The sequence below is a fragment of the Hemiscyllium ocellatum genome, chromosome 23 (assembly GCF_020745735.1).
Source record: "Hemiscyllium ocellatum isolate sHemOce1 chromosome 23, sHemOce1.pat.X.cur, whole genome shotgun sequence".
Lineage (NCBI taxonomy): Eukaryota > Metazoa > Chordata > Chondrichthyes > Orectolobiformes > Hemiscylliidae > Hemiscyllium > Hemiscyllium ocellatum.
Window position 1 is genome coordinate 21624928 of NC_083423.1, and position 24922 is coordinate 21649849.

The window sequence follows — 24922 nt, forward strand, 5'->3', positions numbered from 1 at the left end:
TGTATGTGTGTATACGAGTGTCTGTGTGTGTGTGTGAGAGTGTGTGTGTGTGTTGGAGTGTCTGTGTGTGTGTATAATGCAATGGTGGTCACCTGTACTGTGACATGAACCAAGGTCCCGGTTGAGGCCCTCCCTATGGGTACCGAACCTCGCTATCAGCCTCTGCTCGGCCACTTTTCTCTGCTACCTGTCCCGAAGACCACCTTGGAGAATGGTCACCCGAAGGTCCAAGGCTGATTGTCCTAGACCCCTGAATTGTTCCCCAACCGGGAGGGAACACCCCTGTCTGTTGATTGTTGTGCGGCGCCCATTCATCCGTTGTCATAGGATGGACCACACTCTACCGCGAACCCACAGACAACCTCACAATGCTACACTTCTCCAGCTTCCACCCAAAACATATTAAAACAGCCATTCCCAATGGACAAGCCCTACACATACACCAGATCTGCTCAGATGAGGAGAAACATGACAGACACCTGGAAGTACTCAGGGATGCCCTCGCAAGAACGGGGTACAATGCCCAACTCATCGACCGCCAGTTCCGACGTGCCACAGCAAGGAACCGTAATGACCTCCTCAGGAGACAGACATGTGCTGCAACTGACAGGGTACCCTTCATTGTTTAGTACTTTCCAGGAGCTGAAAAATTACGCCATGTTCTTTGTGACCTGCAACACATTATCAATGAGGATGAGCACCTCACCAAGACCTTCCTCACACCTCCACTACTTGCCTTTAAACAACCGCCGAACCTCAAACAGATCATTGACTGTAGCAAGCTGCCCGGCTCTCAGGACAACTCCATGCAACCCTGTCATGGTAGACGCTGCAAGACGTGTCAGATTGTGGACATAGATACCACTATTACGCGTGGGAACACCTCCCACCTTGTACTTGGCAGGTACTCATGTGACTCAGCCAACGTTGTCTATCTTATATCTTGCAGGCAAGGATGCCCGGAGGCATGGTACATTGGGGAAATCAAGCAAAGTCTACGACAACGGATGAATGGGCACCACACAACAAACAACAGACAGGAGGGTTCCCTCCCAGTTGGGGAACACTTCAGGGGTCCAGGACATTCAGCCTCAGACCTTCGGGTGACCATCCTTCAAGGTGGACTTCGGGACAGGCAGCAGAGAAAAGTGGCCGAGAAGGCTGAGAGCGAAGTTCGGTACCCATAGGGAGGGCCTCAACCAGGACCTTGGGTTCATATCACATTACAGGTGACCACCATTGCACTACACACACACACAGATATTCCTACACACGCACACTCTCTCACACACACAGACATTCCTATACACACATATACATGGACACACATTTACACAGACGCGCACAGAGACACCCACACACACCCTTACAGACTCACACACTCCCACACTCATACATGCACCCCCTCACAGACTTAAGATGCTCTGCACTCACTACACACACTTTCTCACACTCGCAACCCCCAATCCAAACAGACAGATACAAACACACACACACACATTTTGTGGGGTGAATTTGTAGTTGCAGAGTACTTTGCTCAAAAACTGCATGCATTCACATAGAACTCTGAACTCAAAAACTGCATGAATTCATATAAAACTCTGTTATCTCACTTTTTAGATTAAAATCAATCTAAACATCAGGTCATAGACAGAGAACTCCTGGGACCAACACCTCCAACATATTGTCCAGCTATCACTGTAAATTGTTGCTATAAATTCTGCGTGTTAGGACTGAGCTCTCCACTACCACCTGATGAAGGAGTGATGCTCCGAAAGCTAGTGTGCTTCCAATTAAACCTGTTGGACTATAACTTGGTGTGTGATTTTTAACTTGGTAGGTGTAGGGAATGCTGGATGACAAGAGAAATTGACGTTTTGGTTAATAAAAAGAAGGCAGCATATACCAGGTGTAGACAGCAGAGATCAAGTGAATCCTTAGAAGAGTATGAAGGCAATAGGAGTATACTTAAGAGGGAAATCAGGAGGGCAAAAAGGGGACATGAGATAGCTTTGGCAAGTAGGGTTAAGGAGAATCCAAAGAGATTTTATAAATACATTAAAGGCCAAAGGGTTACTAGGCAAAGAATAAGGCCCCTCAAAGATCAGCAAGGCAGTCTGTGTGTGGAGCCGCAGGAGATGGGGGAGATACTAAATGAGTATTTTGCATCAGTGTTTACTGTGGAGAAGGATGTGGAAGATGTAAACCATCGGGAAATAGATGGTGACATCTTGAAAAATGTCCATACTACAGAGGTAGTGGTGCTGGATGTCTTGAAATGCACAAAAGTGGAAAAATCCCCTGGACCTGATCAGATGTACCCTAGAACTGTGTGGGAAGCTAGGGAAATGATCGTTGGGCCACTTGCTGATATATTTGTATCATCGATAGTCACAGGTGAGTTGGCTAACGTGGTGCTACTATTTAAGAAAGGAGGTAGGGAAAAGCCAGAGAACTATAGACCGGTGAGCCTGACATTGGTGGTGGGCAAGGTGTTGAATTGAATCCTGAGGGACAAGATGTTCATGTATTTGGAAACGCAAGGACTGATTAGAGATAGTTTGCATGGCTTTGTGTGTGAGAAATCATGTCTCAAGAACTTGAATGTGTTTTTTGAAGAAGTAAGGAAAGGATTGATGAGGACAGAGTGATGGACGTGATCTATTAGGACTTCAGTAAGACATTCGACAAGGTTCCTCATGGGAGACTGATTAGCATGATTAGATCTCATGGAATACCCGGAGAGCTAGCCATTTGGATACAGAACTGGCTCATAGGTAGAAGACAGAGGGTGGTGGTGGAGGGTTGTTTTTCAGACTGGAGGCCTGTGACCAGTGGAGTGTCACAAGGATTGGTGCTGGGTCCACTGCTTTTCGTTATTTATATAAATGATTTAGATGCGAGCATAAGAGGTATAGTTAGTAAGTTTGCAGATGACACCAAAATTGGAGGTGTACTTTACAGCAAAGAAGGTTACAATGGGATCTTGATCAGACAGGCCAGTGGGCTGAGGAGTGGCAGATGGAGTTTAATTTAGATAAATATGAGGTGCTCCATTTTGGAAAACCAAATCAGAGCAGGTCTTATACACTTAATGGTAAGGTCCTGGAGAGTGTTGCAGGTTCAAAGTTCCTTGAAAGTAGAGTCGCAGGTAGATAGGATAGTGAAGAAGGCATTTGGTATGCTTTCCTTTATTGGTAAGAGCATTGAGTATAGGTGTTGAGAGGTCATATTTAGCTGTACAAGACAATGGTTAGGCCACTGTTGGACTATTGCATTCAATTCTGATCTCCTTCCTGTTGGAAGGATGTTGTGAAACTTGAAAGGGTTCAGACAAGGGTTGGAGGGTTTGAGCTATAGAGAGAGTTTGAATAGGCTGTGGCTACTTTCCCTGGAGTGTCAGAGGCTGAGGAGTGATCTCATAGAGATTTGTAAAATCGCAAGTGGCATTGATTCGGTTAAATACACAAGGTCTTTTCCCCGAGGTGGGGGAGTCCAGAACTAGAGGGCATAGGTTAAGGGTGAGAGGGAAAAGATATAAAAGGGACCTAAGGGGCAACTTTTTAACGCAGCAAATGGTGCGTGTATGGAATGAGCAGCCAGAGGAAGTGGTGGAGGCTGGTACAATTACAGCATTTAAAAGGCATCTGGGTGGGTATATGAATAGGGAGGGATTGGAGGGATATGGGCCAAATGCTGGCAAATGAGACCAGACTAGGTTAGGATATTTGGTCGGTATGGACATTGCACTGAAGGGTCTGTTTCTGTGCTGCACATCTCTGTGACTCAATTAAGCTCCCAGGTGAGGATGGATAAATAGGCTCCTCTATTTTATTCACTCACCTCTCAGTTTGTCACAACAATATTCATTTAAAAACGGATCCTTTTCCTTATTAGTACCTTTCCCCTGCACCCAAATTAATTTATGTTTCAAAAGGAGCAAATTTAACCAGGCTTTCTTCAGTTAATAAACAGCAAGTTTATTGTTTATTAAACATGAGAAGAATTAGCAATACAGCACACATACACACAGATAAAAGGAGAATCCAAAAGGATAACAGTTATAAGGAAAGACGCATTTATCAGTCTCTGACTGGTTTGCAATGCTGCGGCTACCGGTCTGAAGGTTAGCAATAGCAGTTAAAACCTCTTTAAAAAAAACACTTTGGGATTATAGGAGCTAAAACCATCTGTAAATTCCAATATGTTGCATTGGCAGAATAGCCATTCAAGTCAATATTTCACTCAAGTGACCAGCATTGATGAGTCTAAATGTTGACACACTCTCAAGTTAATAAAGGTACATTTCCAGTGACCTCTGTAAGCAATGACATTCTTCTAGGGACACCTAATAAATATTCAAACACTTCCACGGGAATCTCGGCAAAAACTGACAATTCTCTGGGGAAACACCAGTAAACATTGACACACTGCCAGGGAATCCTTTAAATATTGATACTCTTAGGAATGCCTGGCCGCAATTAGGACTCCCAAGGAAAGCCAGAAGATACTGGCACATTCTTGGGACGCCCTGTTATCACCTCCAAGATATCCAGCAAAGGAAACACACACTCAGGACACACAGCAAACATTCACACACGCCTGAGGAGATCTCACAAACACTGGCACACTCCTGTTGACACCTAACAAATAATAACGCACTTTTATTGAAATTCTGATGAAGAGATTCTGGTGCCATCATTGTGGACAATTTAGTGTTGGATAAGAACTTGCCTGTGCGTGACCAAATTCAGAAATCTGACCACAATGGACATTCTTGTTACATTAGGAATCACAGTGATCCTGTGAACCGGACATGACATAATGACGAACAATGAGAAGTCTTTCAGCTGGCACATTGTCGAACACATCACATCTACTGAAGTCGTTAGACCATCGGGAACATTTGTCCTGCACCAACGTATCTCGTCCCGTTGGAATTTTATACATTTTTATAAGATTACCGCACTGTCCCATGCCCCCACCTGTTCTCTAAACTCCAGTGAATACAACCCGAACTGATTTTCTCTCTCCTCGTACATTAGTGCTGCCATCTCTGGAAGCAACTTGATAAACCTCTGCTGCACTCCCTCAATAGGAATAGCATCCATCCTCAGGAGATAACAGTCCAAAATTGCAAACAATATTCCAGATGTGGCCTCACCAATGCACTGCATAAACTCCTCTCCTGATGTTGGATCTCTCTATCTGGCGCTGGATGCCTATGAGGATGATGCTCCCTCCCTGTGCCATAAGCCTGCCTTTTCAGACGTCCTGTATGGTGTTAGCCCTGCCCATAGCTGGTTGAGTATCAATACCAATGAAGGGCTCCAAGAGCATCCAGAAGGGGTAACCATCTGTGGGCATAACTGGTTTAGTCAGAGCGACAAGAATTAAATGATTAATCACAGTGATGTTGCTTCAACGATAGCCTCTACACGAAGTACAAATCTCATTGCAAAACAAAGAATGCAAAAATTTAGAGATAAGAGATTTTCAGGGATCAAAGAAGAAACAAATAAACTTCCTTGCAGCTTGATAAAGCTTTGTAAAGCAGTCAGTAAACAAGAGAAATATCCTATCCATAGGCCAATTTCTTTCAATATGTTATAAGGATACAGTTTTGCTGTTCTTTCGGAGAGAATTCAAAAACTGACTCAACTTACCACCAAGGCCAGTCGACATTTCAAAGTAAAATGAAAACTGGAAGCTGCTTTTATGACAGATAAACAAACACCATCGAACTGTGAAAGAAAGCAGCTGTTTGGGGTTATGCAGTGCTTGGCTGAGGTGCCTACAGTCACTGAATATAGATGAAGAAAACAACACACAACTATATTTTAAAGCAAAGTTACTGATTGTGTCGAACCTTGAGGTGGAAGCTGACCAGGCTCTGAGCAACATACACGATGTGTGGTGGAACCTGGCAAGATGTTCAGTGAGATCCATTTGGATGTCAAGTTCATCTCACTACGCTTTGTAAATACTTTCTAATCAACTTGTTCAGAGATGTTATGCCATACATCTGGAGGAGCTAGGGACTTGGACTCAGGCCTCCTGACCAAGAGGTAGAGGCACTACCACTGCATCACAAGAGCCCCTCACTGTATACTGTCAGCTCTTCTCAAGTGGCCTGGCAAGATTCTGCTAAGACAGCTGATAGTTTCCAATTGGTAATCAATATTAGATTAGATTGCTTACAGTGTGGAAACAGGCCCTTCGGCCCAACAAGTCCACACCGACCCGCCGAAGCGCAACCCACCCATACCCCTACATTTACCCCTTTTACCTAACACTACGGGCAATTTAGCATGGCCAATTCACATGACCTGCACATCTTTGGACTGTGGGAGGAAACCGGAGCGCCCGGAGGAAACCCACGCAGACACGGGGAGAATGTGCAAACTCCACACAGTCAGTCGCCTGAGTCGGGAATTGAACCCGGGTCTCTGGCGCTGTGAGGCAGCAGTGCTAACCACTGTGCCACCGTGCCGCCCACAAATACTGTGTTAACTGCCTGGTTGACAGCCGAAGTGTCAGTAGATTGCGACCTTACCAAACTCGACAAACAAACCCACTGCCAGGAATATTTGCCAGAGAAACAGAGCAGGTTCTAGGCTGGTTCAGCTCTCCACTTTCCCCAAACGACCTCATTGTTGGACACTGCCCATCAACACCTGAGGATGTTCCGCATGGGCACTGGCCACACATACCCCACATCCATGGACATTGGCATGTGCTAGCCTTTAACAGCCCTCTCGGAACTTCTCTGAACTACTTTCAGGATGGTTCTGCAATTCACTGCTGCAATTTGGGTTGCACCAGCAGACAGCTACTGTCATTGTAATGCTGCTGCAAGGACACTGTGTACTCAGGGACATGCACCCAGCTCATAACTGGACCAGGCTCTGTGCTCACTGTCATAGTGCTCACTCACACAGAGCTACGTCTTTGTTCCTGCCTTGTATTCCCTCCCCCATGTCCCCTCAACCAGACAAACCAGGTTCATCAGACTGCTGTCTGTCCATGCCATTTAGTGCAGATACAGTGGAAAGAAACCAATCATTGTTGTCAGTAGTCCTCAGTCAAGTCAAGGGGACAGCATTCACACAGGGGATCAGGGGTACTCAAAGTCAGGATAAATGAGGAGGAGCTGCATGTTTGGCAGAAAACCACCTATTTTGAGTCTTTTTGTCGTAGTCTGGGCTGTTTTTCTCATAGATGAGAGAGAGCCAAGTATTATAGAAGATATGGGTGGGTAGGCAGCACAGAGGACATGCAAGGTTAGTGTTTTCAGGAATAAGGGTGAGTGGGGAAGATGTTGCAGGCAATAGTGAGAGTAGTACAGCATGAACTACAGGTGGTTACCGGACCAGAGAGAGAGTATGAGGCGTCAGATTGAAAACTGTGACATGTAACCAGACAGAGTGAAGAAGGACAGTGACCTTTTTCCTACAATGTTGGGTATTCCTCCGGATGTCTGAGAGTTTTTAACCTGGGCACCAACCTGAGACAAGGTTGGCATGGGTCTGGTATCAGGTCTTGTACTGCTGCCACTGGAACAAGAATGTAAACAGAATTACAGTTTCTCCACTTGCCATGTTTGGGGCAGCTCTGGACTGACAGTGCCCGACCAGATGCACAATGGCCTTTAAAAGATAGGCACAAGAGAACACAGGGAATTCTGGGATATCCAGTGAGCAGCAAGTTGTTCAATGAGCAGTGAGTGGTAAGATAGGGTAGAAATCAGTTGTGGTACATGACATGAGGGCTCAAGCATGGCGAGATTGGTAAGATATGACAAGAAAACTTGCTGGACCTTGAGGAGAGAATCGCTCCACCAAACCTAACACAACCTGGACTTAGCTAAGAAATGTTGCATTGACATGGTTTCAACAGTCGGGTGGGACCAGAGAATGTTTGGACTGGGTAACCACTATGAACAGGTCTCAGCATAAGGTGCATACAGAGGAGGAAGCGGTGAACGTTAGTTAACAAATTGGAGTTTGGACAACAGAAAGGAGCCATGAGTCACACCATAGGGAGAAGGCAACAATAATGAGATGGCGGAGAGCCTGGCCATGGCAGTGACCAGGGAATAACTGCATTTAGGCCACTGTGACAAAAAATTGGCAACTGCATTTCAACACAAAAATGTTTGCTGGTGGGTGTAACAGCCCTGGTCGAAACTTTTGGGAGTGCAAAGCCCCGTGGATTATTTCTTGAAGTTAACGGGGGCACAACAAGAGACACAGAGAGAGTGGGGAGATATATGGAGAAGGGAGAAGATGTAAGAAAGAGAGAAAAACTAATGCAAAACAACGAAGGGAAGAGATAACAATGTAGGAAAGGGAAAGGGGAGAGGGAGAGAATGAAAGCAGACTGAGAGAGAGAGGAAATCCCCAGGCTGAAAGCTAACTCACTTCCAACTCACACATTCACATGATTTCCACTGAAGCCAGCTTGGAGTGGATCCCACCAGAGGCAGCCAAAGGTTAGTTAATCTCAACTCCTTGGCTCAGCCCCAGTCATCACGCCCTTCCCTAGTGATCGTGAATTGGGGTTGATTCTTTAAATCTCCAGCATTAAACCAAAAAGGCAAAAAAGCATTATTGCATATCACCTTCTCATGGTCATTTCTATTAATCACTCAGTTAAATAATCCATTTATTGCTTTCAAATGCTGTTTTGAAGAAATTTGTTTCCTGTTATGGCTATCGTTATCATTCCGAAATTTCCTCTCCAGCCCGCCAGGAAGAGAAATATGTAAATGAGCTCTTCCCCTACTCCCCCTGGAAATGACTGGACTTAGAAACGACAGTTGATGTGAAACGAATACTTGTGCTGGTTCATACGGTATTTATAATCCCCTGCATCATATTTTAAACATCTTCATGTGTTATGTAGCTGCAGCAACCATTGCATTATATGTTATTTTGCTTCCCATGCAGTTCAATAAATATTTGCTTCTAATTCAGTTACTGGCTACTTTCCATTGTTCTCTTAATTCTTGGATTCAAGCAGAGCTCAACAGATACCAGTCTTACAGAGATAGAATGTCATCCTTGGTTTGTTCCAAATTGCCTGTGTACCAGTGAAGGATGAATCGTGACCAGTGTTACGGTGAATTGCTGTAGTCAACTGTACTCTAGGCTCCAGATTGCCTTTGAACCATGCCAATAAAGATCTACAAGTCTATATGCCACATTGCGACCTCCAATGCTGACAGAAAAGAAAGATTGAATGTGCATGAAAATTGGACTTCTCACAACATCTGCGTACCACAAAATATTCTACAATCAAGGTATTTTTGAAAGGGAAACAGTCTTTGTTGGTAAAGCGCTGTTTTCACTCCACAGATGTTGCTTGACTGGTCAGTTTCTCCAGCAATTCTAGTTTTTGTTTCAGATTTCCAGCATCTACAGATCTTTGTCTTATTTCAGTATTTTTGCAGTGTTTTGACCATGTATTGGAGGAAAATGAAGCAGCCAATATTAATTTTACTCTATCATTTTAATCAAAAATCATTGTTGATGAAAAGAACAACTTCAGAGACTTGAAGACGTCTTGGTCATATCTACTTCACCCCAGTGCCCATTACCTTGTAACCAAAAATGTCTCTGTCCTTCAATTAGTGGATCTTCAACTCACTGCAGACATCGAACAATGTAAGCATTTGCTTTACTATCTCTTCTCCAAATAAGGTAGTCAACACTGTCAGGAACATAGTCAATTCAATGCAGAAATCTTTAAATGAGCAATAAGCTGAGAGAGAAGGATTCCCCATCATGGGCCAACCTGCAATCATTCCAACATTGTATAAATCATCTTCCGATTTCTATACTTCTCAAAATAAAACTTCAAAATTCCTGGCAGCACAAGTCTGAGTGAAGGTTAAGGAGGCTTTTAGAGAGATAAAAAGGAGCCTGAGAAGCATCTTGATTAAAGTTTTCAGCACTCTGAACAGAATTGACAAAAAGATTCCTGACATTCAATTACATTCTGGCTGATTTTTAACTCAACCCCATTAACAAGCCTTTACTCTACATCCCTTGACGTTCTTACCCAGCAAGACTGTATCCATCTCAGTCTTGAAAGCTCCATTTGTTCCCCAGACTCCGTCAAACTTCTGAGGATACAGAATTCCGAATTTTCACCATCATTTGTTTAAAAAAAACTTGGCAGTTTCCACACTTGAACAGTTCGAGTCTAATGAAAGGGTTCTCTCACTGTCAGGGCCACAGTGTGGAGGCACTGACAGCAATTGAATGGTGTAATTGTTACCTGAGATGATGGTAGCTAGCTCATCAAAGGCTGTGTTCGAATCTCTTAACCTCGAGTCTATGGACTGCTGAATACATTAGAGAGTATTTCATAAAGCAACGATTGAATCTGACGGATGCCACGGTGAATCTCCCAAGATTAGCTGCCCCAAAACCTTCAAACTCTGAGTTCGGCTAGAAGTCCTGCATTACACCTTTAGCAGTCAAATCATACAGCGTCGAGACCTTTGCAATCAGCTACACTGAACTGACTGGATCTTTGTTGGGCCAGCAGAACTTTTAACAAACTCAATAGCACCCAATTAATTGCACCTCATGCCAAGATCTGGTTCAGCAGAAATTTAAGTTGACAATGCCCAATTAACAGCAAAAGTCACTGCAGTCAGGTCCACTTCTTTATTAATTAGACTGTTTCATTTCAAAAGTAGCCTGTGTGGATTCCTAAGGTTTCTATCTTTCTCTCCCAGTCACCATTTGATGAGACTAGGCTGATGTTAATTGCTTGGATTCGTGAAAAAAGGACATGACCCTCACAACAAAATTCAATTAACCTCTCAACTTAACAAAGACAGGGCAAATTACATGCATGCATTCACATTCACTTGGATGTACTTACTCCTCTGGAGCACTTACAGACAAAAACACTCAGAAAAACACATACACCCAAGCTCATTTCAGTCAAACACACAGGTTTTCATGTAGCTACGTCAAGTTAGGATGGTTTGAACAATAGCAGGTGAGACCAAATTCTAACACTCCTACCCCCATTCTCTTTTCTGTCAATTTGACCACGGAGGATAAGGGTATGGGTAACCTGATCGCACGTAGCACTTTTGCCTGAGTCAGTGTTTATCATAGTGGACATTTCAAATACTAACTGCACTTCACAATTTTGATTGAATTGCATTTGTAAATGGATATTGTTCACAGCACCTCAGTGAGTTTGTAAACCATGGGGAATTTCTAGTTTTGAGTTGTAAACAAAAAGTCATTCAATATTTTATTTAAAATACATTACCCTTCTAAGGTATTAGTTTGTTAACAAGCTGTTAATGTCATTGACATTATCAATAACAAAAGCCTTTTCTCACTTCGCATCTCTTAACCTTGTGGAAGTTAATGTACAGGCATTGAAAAAAATCTCAAAATAAAGTGCAAGTTTTTACATGGCAATAAAGACATCAAATAAAACTATCACTTTGTTGCAAGCTCCATCAACAATGTCTGCTAAACTCAATGCATTACCTTTCTTGGAATTCTGCCAAGCATTCATCATGTGGCCATCTTGAGAAGAAAAATATCTGGCCGGCCGTTCGAATAACTTGTATAGTTGTGGTATCAGCTACCTTGATCCAATTTCTAAAGTTCCCTCCCAATAGCATTGCTTCTCTACTTTCCTCTTTTTTAAAAAATTACCTCTTTGATCAATGCTTTTGTCCATCAGTTCTAATATCTTCTTCTGTGTCTCCATGTTATATTAAGTTGTCAAGTTGCATCACATCCTAACACAGAGTCTCTGAACTTCTCAATAAGATAGAAGAGGCAGAATGTTCAATGCAAGGTGCATGAAATTTGGTGGAGCTTCCAGAGGGTACCAGTCCTCCAAACCCAAAGATCAGATTCCAACCCATGCCTTCGCCCAGAAAATCCATTACTTGATATATGAACCACTCAAACTCCTCATTTGCATTCAGCTAACTAATTTTGAATATCTTTTATTCTATGCATAAATTTCCTAAACCCTTTGATCAGATTCTAGCCTGTTTCTCATTCTTAGGTTTTTGTCGCTCTGTGTATATAAACTTTACAAGTTACAGCCTGTAACTCTCTGCTGGGTATCTTTTCATTTCCGAATGAAAGGGTCTGTAGTCCTGGTAATAACTGTGTTAAGCTTCAGAATCACAAAGGAAAGGAACATGATTACACAGCACAGGGAAAAGACTAGTCAGGTAAATGCAATCAGTGCATTTTGGCTTGTATCAAACCAACACCAGAGAATTGGAAGTGTTTTATGTTGCTCCATTACTGCCAATAAATCGTAGACACAGATTGATATCAAAGTGTCAGTGGCTCTGGTGCAAAAGAAGTGTTGAGGTGAAACTGTAAGCTGTTATGCTGAAACCTGTTGGTCACTGCTGTGGCATGGGAAACCTGTGGGCTTGCTGTGACTCTAGTGCTAGAATTTGCTGGGAGTGCACATTTATTTTACAACCCAATAAACCTGAGCTTGGAGCTCCGTTGAAACAAAAGGTAGATCCAAACTCCAGCTTTGGTTTCGGCTCATGGTTTCTCTCCTGAATGAGTCCCACTGTCTTTGGCGTTAATTTGACGTCTGTTTGGGAACTCAAGCTGCAATTCCCAGATTCAAATCCACAATCAGCACTGATCCTTCAGATCAGAAATAAGGGAGAGCTGCGCTGTTGGAGACACTACCTTTTAGATGAGGCATTAAATCTATTCTGTTCAATGTAAAATATTGAATTGGATGGCACTAGATTGGCAGTTTGAATGGCAGAGAGCTGCATTTCCTCTAAACCCAGCTCATGATCTTGTTGGTGAGGGAAAGCTTTAAAAAAAAAGTTATTGGAACTGTACTTACAGCTCAGACCAAGTATCAATGCCATAGCCAATGGGCACTATAAGGCATAGGAAATACAGGAAAGGAAATCATGGATCACAGAAACAATTCAAGCTGAGGTTACAGAACCAGGGACAAAGTGAAGCCAGAATTTATGTGATAAAATGAAATATTCAAAGTCTATGCAGAGAGAGTCTAGATTAGATTCCTTAGATTACTTACAGTGTGGAAATAGGCCCTTCAGCCCAACAAGTCCACACTGACCCGCTGAAGCGCAACTCACCCAGATCCATTCCCCAACATTTATCCCATTACCTAACACTACAGGCAATTTAGCATGGCCATTAACCTGCACATTTTTGGACTGTGGGAGGAAACCAAAGTACACAAAGGAAACCCACGCAGACACGGGGAGAATGTGCAAACTTCACACAGTCAATTACCTGAGGCGGGAATTGAACCCGGGTCTCTGGCACTGTGAGGCAGCAGTGCTAACCACTGTGCCACCTTGCTAAAAGGAGGAGAAAGTTATCAGACTTTGTTAAGGCCACCAAAAAGGCAGGAGATCCATTGTTAAAACTATTGTAAAACCAAGAAGCATTTATCAAAGCTGATTACAGCAGAAATCATTCAGGAGGAAAACTAAAAAAGCAATGGGAATCTTTATTAAAGCTGCAGATAGCAGCTATCAGCTTTGAAAAAAATGTCATTAAAAAGGGCATCATTATTAAAGCCTTGGCTGTGAGATTTGTGCAGACAAACGCATAAGCAAATGCAACTTGTTTATTTAGATTGCACTTGATGTGATTCAATGTGAAAAGTTGTAAGAAAGATGGGAGCCTTCTGCATTTTGGATGAAGATGCAGGAAGGTTTCATTTAAAGCACAGAAACCTTCACTACAACAGCATGGAACAGCTGAACAGTTATTACTTCAAAGCTGAAAAGCTTTTAGGCAAGGAAAATATATAATCACATTACAAAATATTCACATTATAAAGTCATGACATTAGAAATAATATTGCCAGGAAGATGTCATTTTCAGAGATGAATCAAACAAACAGAGGTGGACATCCTGGAGAAAACATTTTTTAGGATATGGAATAGCTTCCAAATTAGATGAAATGTTTTAATACAATTGGGAACATATCTGACAATGTTAAAGCTCATTAAAATGTAAAATAAACATCAGATTGTTTTGAAGTAGTAATGAAGGCTTTTGACAATTATGTTAACCTTAGAACAAAAAAAAAGTCTTGAACGAGCAAGGCTAAGGAAGAAAAATAACCAGCATCCATCAGAAGCCATAGATATTTTCATTAATACTCTAATGACATTAGTTGAGAAATGTGACTATTGAGATTTAAAGTCAGGTTCATAAGAGACAGAAACATTGTTGAACTATTGATGACACTTTATCAGATATATTACAGAAAACCGGAAGTTTGGCTCTAGAGAAAGCCATATAGGTGATGAGTGAAACTGAAGTCTAGAAGCAGCACATAAGAATTTTGAGAGGAAATAGTCATCTTATTATAAGAGTTCATTACAATCTATGCAGTCCTTAAGATAATATAACTACAAAAGACAAATGAGAAAACATGACAGTGAATAGGATACACAACAGACTGCAATCCCTTATCAACAATTTGCAGCAAGAAAAGCCTCACAGGCAAAGGCTATGCCGAAATATTAAAAATGAAAACTTTTACTTGTAACCCCAATAGGTCACTTTGAGAAAATGTGTTACAGTAGGATATGTAAGCACTGAATGGTGTTTTGGTTATGGTTACTGCATCCAAACCTGATTAGTCATCAGAATTTGACCTTACATTAATCAACAATTCAGTGGTGAGGGAAATCTAACCTTTTCCCATGGTTAATGAGAGCTTTGCTACATTATTCAAAGACAGAGATCCACAAAACCCAACGCAAACATGGATTCTTACAAATAGATGAGCAATTAAGATTTATAACCTCACTTATAACTCAACTTGAAAGGTTTTGTTGACTGCCATTCAGGATCACCTCAACAACACAGATCTTTCAACAGAATCTGTCCTATATTGTACAAGGTTTTCTCGGAGTCAGATGTCTCATGAAATGACACATTGACACACAGTGAATCACTCCAGGTGCATGATCAGAAACTGAAACCATTCCTCAAGCTCTTCCAAGGAGAAGAGCACTCCCTTTAAAACAATAGTGAATTCACAGAAGAATCTTTTTTTTCGGTAGTGACGGAATATCTGGCAAATCATAGAAATGCAAAGCAATTCAAGAGTTTCACACTGTGAAGACTATTCAGCACAAAGACTTTTAGCAATAGTAAACTGATTGACTGACTCCAATATCAATATATTGGTGACATTGGCACATATTCTCATTTTTCATTTAACAAGTGTCAACATTATATTTTCACAGTATAATTACGTTTGATCTCAAAGCAGTGCAGTAAAGTTGCAATTCATTTACACTCTCCATAGAATCTGTGATTGCTTTTAAGAATGTTTAATGAATATTTTAAAAGTTTGTACCAATTTTAATGGGATCAATTCTTATCTTCTTGGAAAGCAAAAAATATTGCTCCCCCTTGACCTGGAAGCATTGCCAACAGGAAGTTAAAATATAAAAGTCATGCACAAGGCACAAAAGCAGCCTGGAGGCAGAAGGTGATCAGTATTCACAAACAGAAACAAAGAGCTAGCAAAACAGAAAGAGGAATATATAGAATTCTTGTGAATAGCACAAGCAAACTTCTCTCAAGAAGAAGTCAGTTTTTCTATTTGGCAGAAATATAGACCGATCATTAAGACATTGGATATGCAATCTGAGAGAGACAGGGACAGAGAGACTGATACAGAGAGAGAGATGTTGTTAAGAACAGACTATTGTAGATCTGTGCAGTTACAAATTACCACAATAATTAGAGTGAAAGTGATGCTTTTGATGCAGTGTCATTAGTCTGTCAATCTGCGTGTTATTCACATTGTGTATCTTTTACTTTAACATGAATCAGAAGCAAAGTGAAGACTTATTGCTAATTACTTCATTTAGTGGTCAATCAATAAATTTGTTGATTTTGATTAATGGTTCCCATCTGGGCTTCCGATCTTCAGTTAGAACCACCATCAGACCAGCCGGAGCTAAGAATATTTCTAGCCTTGAGATTCTCTGTTATAATTGTGTGCTGCACCATGCACTGCTGAGCAAAACTTCAACACTGAGCCAAGAAAAAGTAAAGTTTCAGTTCATTAGAAAAAGGGTGAACTTCAAAAGCTCAAAACAAAAACTTCCAGTGAACAGAGCATGTGCATGGGACACAACAAAAGATCACTGCCATGACTGTCATTTAACTCCCCTTGTGCAATTAAGATGAGTATGTCTCTGGCTTCAGTAATTCTGTGACCTGTTGGATTGGAATGGACTAAAAAAAACTGAAAGAACTAGGATTATGGAAATCAGAAACAAAAACAGAAGTTGTTAGAAAATGTCAGCAGGTCTGGCAGTATCTGTGAATGGAAAGGCGACAGTGGGTACTGCAGATACTAGAGATTAGAGTCAAGATTAGAATGGCCTTGGAAAAGCACAGCAGGTCAGGTATTCCTAATGAAGGGCTTTTGTCTGAAATGACGATTTTCCTGCTCCTTGGATGCTGCATGATCTGCTGTGCTTTTCCAGCACCACTCTAATCAGAGTTCATGTTTCAGATCCTGTGACACTTCTGCAGAACTGATAGTAGCAAGGAAAAAGTTGTACATTTTATGGAACAGTTCAGTGCCAGATTCATAGCCCAAAGTGCAAAATATCAAGAGACGTGAAGTTAATGGGAGGGATAGGGACCGGAGTACCTGGTGCAGCCATATTGGGCCTTCTGTGCTGTAAACATTCCACAATTCTGTGGTTTCTAAGAGTCAAATGAATAACATTGCATTTGGTGAAATTAAGAGCTAGCAGTAGTCCAATGGTCAGGGGGCCTATTGATATCCTACTCTGACACTAGAAAGGATCCCGAAAGCGTTCCAACTGTATAGCTCGTTAGCATTGCTATTTTGTCCAAAATAATCGCACTGCCTTAAATAAATATTGTATCCCTTTAAATGGATAAGGCACTCTCTGAACAAAAGTTAATCATTACAGGCACAATTGCTGAAATTCAACCTTCAAAATTCAGCAGTAGATTTTTTGCAAATTTGGCTCAGAATTTGACTTAATTTACAAAACTGAAAGAACTGGGATGCTGGAAATCAGAAACAAAATCAGAAGTTGCTGGAAAAGCACAGCAGGTCAGGCAGCATCCGAGGAGCAGGAGAATCAACATTTCAGGCATCATCAGGAATGAAGCTTGTGGGTCAGGGGACTGAGAGATAAATGGGAGGTGGGGTGAGGTTGGAGGTGGGGGGTGGGGGTGAAGGTAGCTGAGAAAGCAATTGATAGATGAAGGTGAGGGAGAAGGTATTAGGTCAGAGAGGAGGGTGGAGTGGATAGATGGGAAAGGTGATGGGCAGGTCAGGAGGGAGGTGCTGAGTTGGAGGCTGAGGACTGGGATAATGTGGGGGGGGAGGGGAAATGAGGAAACTGGTGAAATCCACATTGATCCCATGTGTTTGCAGGGTCCCAAGGTGGAATATGAGGCGTGCTTCCTCCAGGCGTCGGGTGGTAAGTGTTTGGCGATGGAGGAGATAAGCTGGTGAGTGCAATATAACTATTGCATAGTTGAGGAGCCACTAAAATGTACCAATAACTGCAACATGTGTGTTGCAATATTGACTCCAACTTAAAAGTACTTTCTTGGCTGTGAAGCATTTGCAGTCGTCCCTGACATTGTGATAAGTGCTATGTATATGCACAGTAAGTCCTTACTTCTATCAGTAGGGTCACTGAACCATTTAAGCTGCAAATCAGGTATTTATAAACAAATGTTGGGTGGCTGTCCAGTTGTATCTTTTATTTGGTATATCTAGTGGTTTATGTTCTAACAGTGATTTGTTGAGCATTGTTCATGGCAATTTAGATCAACTGCTACTTTATAAGGAGAAGAACATTGCACTTTGGTGCCTCTACAGTATTCTTGCTGATAGGATGCATTTATTGTTCCCATCTTTCCCTGTCTTTGGCAAGGTCTCACAGGTCAAATTGATGTAAATATGTACCAAGGACAGTTAAAGATGATCTCCTATCCTGCATACCTGTGGGAAAATAGAGGATAATTGTACATATACTTGTAAATCAATGATGTCAGAAGAATTAATTTGCAAATATTTGCTGCCATTTACAATGTGCAACCATAGGGGACAATTGGCACAGGTAATTTGATAGTGAGAAAAACATCATTTGATTGTGTGAGACAGCACTTCCAAGATTTAAAAAAAATTACTATGTTCAAAGGCAGTTGTGGTGCATTAGTAGCCAGGATGTTCAAGTCCCACCTGCTCCAGAGATGTTTCATAATACATCTGAACAGGTCGATTAAAACATCTCGAAGCCTAAAAGCAATTACAATGTACAAGGGTCTCTTGTGGTGCAGTGGTAGTGTCCCTACATCTGAGCTAGAAGGCCTGGGTTGTAGGCCCACCTATTCCTGAGGTACATAATAACATCTCCAAGCAGGTTTACAGTTTGAAAAAGAAAATAGGTATGGCAAGTGAAGAATTATGTAGGTTTTGACAGCTACAAAATTATTGGCTTTTAGTTCTAAGTTTAACTCAAATAAAAGCTTGGAAGGCCAAGAGTACCTAGGCCTCATTTCATGAAAGCTATTTTCCTGCTCAATCATAAGAGATGGAAATCCCAGTTATTATACTCTCCTGCTTACATTTGGGACTTCATTTGGATTCATAGTCTTTGTTCTGTTCTTGAAATTTTGCCTCTGCAGGAGACAACATGGCATTTAATGGAGAGTAATAGGAGCATAAGGAACTGGGATACTAAATTGCAACAAGACTGAATGTGACAGCTTTGGTAGAGCAGATGGTTTTCCCCGGCCGTCACTTATGTACGTTTGAATGAGATTATTTTTTCTGTGATTGTTCCTTGCTCGCCTTTTCCAATGACTCATACCTGGCTAAAGAACAGATGTGAAGTAATTCACGGAGCAGGCAAACATTTCACTCAGCTGGCATGATGAAAACTTACAAAAGGCTTCAACAGGAAGTGTTTAGGAAGTTTCAGCCTGTGATATACAGGCAACTCAGTAAAATGTTGGAAACCGAAAATGAAAGCAGTGAGTCCAAGCCTTACCAAAGGTCTCTGTTTGAGCGCCAATGTGTATTTCCATTTGTAATCAAGTGTTAGCTTGGTTCCAGTGCTAGCACTTGCCACTCTGAGTTAGAGATTCTGATGATCAAGCCCCACTCCAGGACTTGAGTATACTATCCTGCCTTCCAATGAAGAAAGCGCCACATTATTGAAGATGCTACCTTTTTGGAAGAGAATGTTATCCAGAGGCTGGTATATCCTTACAGGGGAATGAAAGAAATCCCACCACACTTGCTAAAGATCAGTGAGGAATCTCTGGGCAACTTTCCTGTCTCAACCAACCCACCCCTACAACACAAGTCATCTGATTAGGTTTTGAGATCCTGAGCTGATTGTCAAAATAACCTGAAGAGAAATCATGACACTTAAAAGCCTCTGAAATATTTATGTAATTCTGAGGTGTGTTAAGAATCTGTATAAATAGATATCCAATGTGATCAAGCAGTACAATCATAGTGGAAGGGAGCATAAGAACATTAAGTGAAGGGGGAACGGGAAAGCTATTTCCTTGAGCCTACTCCACTATTCAATAAGATCATGATTGTTCGATGCCTCAATTCCACTTTTCTGCTCTATCCCCATTTCCCTGAATACTTTTGGTGTTAAAAATCCACTGATCAATCTTGACCGTACAGTATCCCCGCTTTTTGAACCTCCTCTTCATGCAATTTCACTTTTAAGAAAGACTTACATGATTAGCTGTTTTCTTGAATCCAAAGAGGATTTTCGCTTTTGCGAAAAACGGCAAGACTTTTCCCCATATAAATCATGCAGCTTCGCTTTAATCCATTTTTGGCTTACGAAAGCTTTCCTGGGAATGCTCTTCTTTCACATAGCAGGGGCTACCTGTACTCAACACCTAACATCCACCTAACTACACTCTCGGCTAGAAAATTCAAAAGGTTCGGAACCACTGACTGAGATGTTTTCTAAGCTATGACTAAGACCGGTGAAAGTTTTAACCTTTGGGATTTGGAAGCGGGAGGAAATTTTTTGTTCAATTACTGAAGTAAAATAGAAAAAGATGATCAGCTACAAAGGAAATCCTTTCTATTTTGCGATAAAACATGCAGCTATTCTGAAACTGATGCATCAGCAGCCATTCCCTGAAAAAGGCAATTCAACAAATTAGCTTTAATGTTTCTCCTGGCAATGGAAGATTACATAATCATTCACAATGCATAAAGATTGCAGATATGCAGGAGTTTGAAATTCATCGTGGGGCTAGCACAGCTGGAGCAGGCAATGATGAATCGGCTGTCTGCTTTGAGCTCTGCCTACCTCCAACCAACTTGCTATTGCCTATTCTGATCTCTGCACAAGATGAATTTCATTTCATTGTACCAGATCTGAATAATCAACATCACTGACATTAACAGTAAAAACACGTTCATTAGGATATTTCAATGGTGTGAGGGCTCTTCCTTGGGACTGCCTTGACCTGTTGTATGAGTCGATGGGCTTTATTCACCAGTTGGGAATGTGTGAAAACTCTGTTGGGCCCTCACCACTTCGGACAGTCCTGATGAAATGCTCATCAGGCAGCTAACTGCCTGGATCTTGGAGCACCCCCTCTCTTTAAGGTCAGAGGTCCTACCTCTGTATGCCACCAGCCAATTAGCACCAGCAGAACAGAGGTGCAGTAGATGGCCCTGATCACTACCTCTTTCTGTCCCAACTCTACAGTCTCCATAACTCTCCTCCGCCCTCTTCCACCCAATCTACCCAATATATTTTTCATCTTTCATCTTTGCATCATTTTTCTGATATTGATTTTATTTTGCTTTCCTGCGATGTGAAATGAATGATTTATATATACACTTTAATATTATTTAGTTTAGAGTTTGGATTTTAAATTCATGGCATATGGGTTTTGGAGTGTGTTTATGAGGAGGCTTAATAACTAACTTGTCAGCATTTCTGGAGCCATGATTTTTTAAAAATCAGAATGAGAGTGAAAGGTTGATTGATTTATTGTTGTCACGTGTACAGAGATACAGTGAAAAGTGGTGTTTTGCATGCTATATATGCATGTACCATACAAAGTGCATCAAGGGCAGCAGAACAGAGTGCAGGTTACAGTGATACAGCTGCAGAGAAGGTGCAGAGAGAGAGATCAGAATTAAAATTTGAGAGGGCCATTCAAAAGTCTGACAACAGGAAGGAATAAGCTGTTCTGGAAATTTTTCATGTGTGTTTTCAAACCTTTACATCTTCTGCCTGACGGAAGAGGGTGGAAGAGATTATACCCAGGGTGGGAGGGGTCCTTGATTATACTGTTTGCTTTCCTGAGGCAGTGGTAAGTATAGACAGATTCAATGGATGGAAGGCTGGTTTGTGTGATGGACTGCAATTGTGTTCCTGACGCTGTAGTTTTTGCAATCTTGGGAACAGCAGTTGTCATACGACTCTACGATGCATCTAGATAGGATGCCTTCTATGGTGCATGTAAAAAAAATTGGTCAGAGTCCTTGGGGACATGCCAAATGTCCTTAGCCTCCTGAGGATGTACAGACATTGTTGTGCTTTCTTGACCATTGTGTCAATATTGATGGACCAGGAGAGATTGTTGGCGATCATCATTCCCAGGAACTTGATGCTCTCGACCATCTCCAACTCAGTGTTGATACAGACAGGGGCATGCCCTCCACTCCACTTCCTGAAGTCAATGACCAGCTCCTTCATTTTGCTGACGCTGATAGAGAGATTGTTGTCTTTGCACCATCTCATTAAGCACTCTCTCACCTGTATCTTGTGTCATTATTGTGTGAAATCTGAACTACAACAGTGGTGTCATCAGCAAACTTGTAAATGCGGTTGGGGTGGAATTTGGCAATGCGAGATCCTGGAGTGATAATGAGAATTTGTTTACATTGAGAGAATTTTATGAATTGGACAAAATGAACATTGAAAAGCATTAGCTTGCTTTCAGTTAGAAGGATCAGGAATTGATTTAATTTTCTTTAGAGAAAAACCAATAGGTGGGAAAGTTTTTAGTTTCAAGTTATTGAAGTCTGATGCTTGAAAGTTTCTTACAGAGATAGTTGTTGGTTTGGAACTGTTCAGAAACAGGTAGCTTAAGCTCGGGGATTTAGTGTGGAAGTTCCGGGCCAGAAGGAATTGGTTAGAACCTGGAAGGTGTTACTTTACACTGAGAAAGTCTACGCTCCATTGCATGACTAATCAGGGCTGGGGTTACCAAACTCTCAAGATGAGGAATTGAAAGGAACCTATAGATATGACAGAGACATGAATTCTCTGTGTTGTTTGAGTACTGTGAAAATATGGTGTTGGAATAGACTAGATTATATTTTTACAGTCTGTTTCAAAATCTTTCAGATTAATTATATGTAAACAGCTTAGTTTAGTTTATCTTCTTTCCTTTTACATTATAAACCTCTGTTCTATTGTAAAAAAACAAATCTGCAACACTGCATGCACATGTTTCAGTGAAAGACCACCTCTTCAAATTAAAAAAAATCTATAACATTAGATATCAGTCTGGGATTTGACTTGTCCAGTAATATTATCAGCCTGTATTATGAAGTACCCCATTACAGCAAAACACCTCTTCCTCTAAAAATTAAGCCCTAGAAATTGAGGACAAAAGGCTCAAGATCTGCATATTAATACATTACACCAATCAAAGAAAGATAGTGATGGCATCATTGATTAAGAAACATAGCTGAGCAGAGAAGGAAAATTGACCTCAGTGAGATCCCCCTAGTTAGATTAGCTTTTGTTAGATTAAACAGAGCCAAATATGGTGGCACAGTATCACTGCTGCCTCACAGTGCCAGGAACCCAGGTTTGATTCTAGCCTCAGGCGACTGTCGGTGTGGAGTTTGCACATTCTACCCGTGTCTGCTTGGATTTCCTCCAAGTGCTCCGGTTTCCTCCCACAGTCCAAAGATGCGTGGGTCAGGTGAATTGGCCATTCTAAATCGTCCATAATGTTAAGTGCTTTAGTCAGAGGAAAATGGGTCTGGGTGGATTACTCTTCAGAGGGTCTGTGTGGACTTGTTGGGATGAAGGGCTTGTTTCCACATTGTAGGTAATCTAATCTAATCTAACAAATAGGTTGTAATGAACCCAGGAATACAGGAACAACATGAGGTTACTCAACCTTTCCAGTTAATTGGCCATTCAACTAGATGGGTACTTCAACTCTTTTCCCACATTTATTCCATATGCCTTGATCCCTTTCCCCAAGAGAAATCTGTGAATCTCAGTCTCAGAAGCTCGTGCAACCCTGCACTTTTTAGATTAGATTAGATTGCTTACAGTGTGGAAACAGGCCCTTCGGCCCAACAAGTCCACACCGACCCGCCGAAGCGCAACCCACCCATACCCCTACATTTACCCCCTTTTACCTAACACTACGGGCAATTTATCCTGGCCAATTCACCTGACCCGCACATCTTTGGACTGTGGGAGGAAACCGGAGCACCCGGAGGAAACCCACGCAGACACGGGGAGAACGTGCAAACTCCACACAGTTAGTCGCCTGAGTCGGGAATTGAACCCGGGTCTACAGGCGCTGTGAGGCAGCAGTGCTAACCACTGTGCCACCATGCCACCCATAATTTGTGAAATACAGTTCTACATTTCCACTACGACATGAAAGAAGTGTTTTCTGATTTTGTTCTCACATGACGTTTAACAACTATATTATTTTGATGCTGATTGCTTCACTATATATCCTAACAAATCTGGTGATCATTTTTAAATACTTCCAGCAGACAATCCATCAACCTCTGGCAGGCAAGGGAATATAGGACAACAATGCCAAGCCTTAAGTTAACAGAGAGTAGAATATGGGAGGCCAGTTAGGAGGATGTTGAAATAGTCAGGAATAAAGAAGACAGGTTTATGGATGAGTTTTTTTTTAATCAGATGGGTTGAGGCAGAAACAGAGTTCTATGTTGCTGCACAGGTGAAAATGGGTAGTCTTAATGATGGCGCAGATGTGTTGCTGGAATCTCAACTCGGAGTCAAAAATCTATAAACAATGTGCGCAGCTTCAAATTAATGGGAAAATAATTAAAACAGTCAGGAGACAGGTGATGGAGGAGAATTTGTTTAATCCACAGTGTGTCTGTAAAACTAACCACTAAAACAGGCGGCACAGTGGCTAGCACTGCTGCCTCACAGCGCCAGGGACCCAGGTTCGATTCCAGCCTCGGGTGACTGCCACTGTGGAGTTTACCTATTCTCCGCTGTGTCCGTGTGGTCTCTTCCCATAGTACAAAGATGTGCGGGTCAGGTGAATTGGCCATTCTAAAATTGCCCATAGTATTAGGTGCATTAGTCAGAGGGAAATGGGTCTGGGTGGGTTACTCTTCGGACGGTCAGTGTGGACTTGTTGGGCTGAAGGGCCTGTTTCCACACTGGTTGGAATCTAATCTAAAAACATATTTATGAAATTCTTTAATGAGATATAAACATCAGTGAAAAGGCCAGGAGATATTCAAGGTAGTAGTCATACGGGAAAGAGAATTAGGCCATTCAGCCCATCACGTCTGGTCCACCATTCAATCATGGCTGATGTGTTCCTCTACATCATTTTCCTGCTTCCTCCCTGTAGTCTTTGTTCACCTGACTAATCAAGAACCTATCTATCTCTGTCATAAATATATGCAATGACTTGGCCTTCACAGTCCTCTGTGGCAATGTGTTCCACAGATTCTCCACCCTCTGGCTGAAGAAATTCCTCCCCATCTCAGTTCTAAAGGGTCATCCCTTCACTCTGAGGCTGTGCCCTTAGATCCTCATTTCTCCTACTAGTGAAAACATCTTCTCTGG

At 41.8% G+C, this 24922-nt stretch overlaps 1 protein-coding gene across 1 annotated transcript in view; it reads right to left on the reverse strand.

Moving 5' to 3' along the window:
* shank3a (SH3 and multiple ankyrin repeat domains 3a) overlaps window positions 1-24922 on the reverse strand; it is a 994510-nt gene that overhangs the window by 965668 nt on the left and 3920 nt on the right. The window lies entirely within an intron of this gene.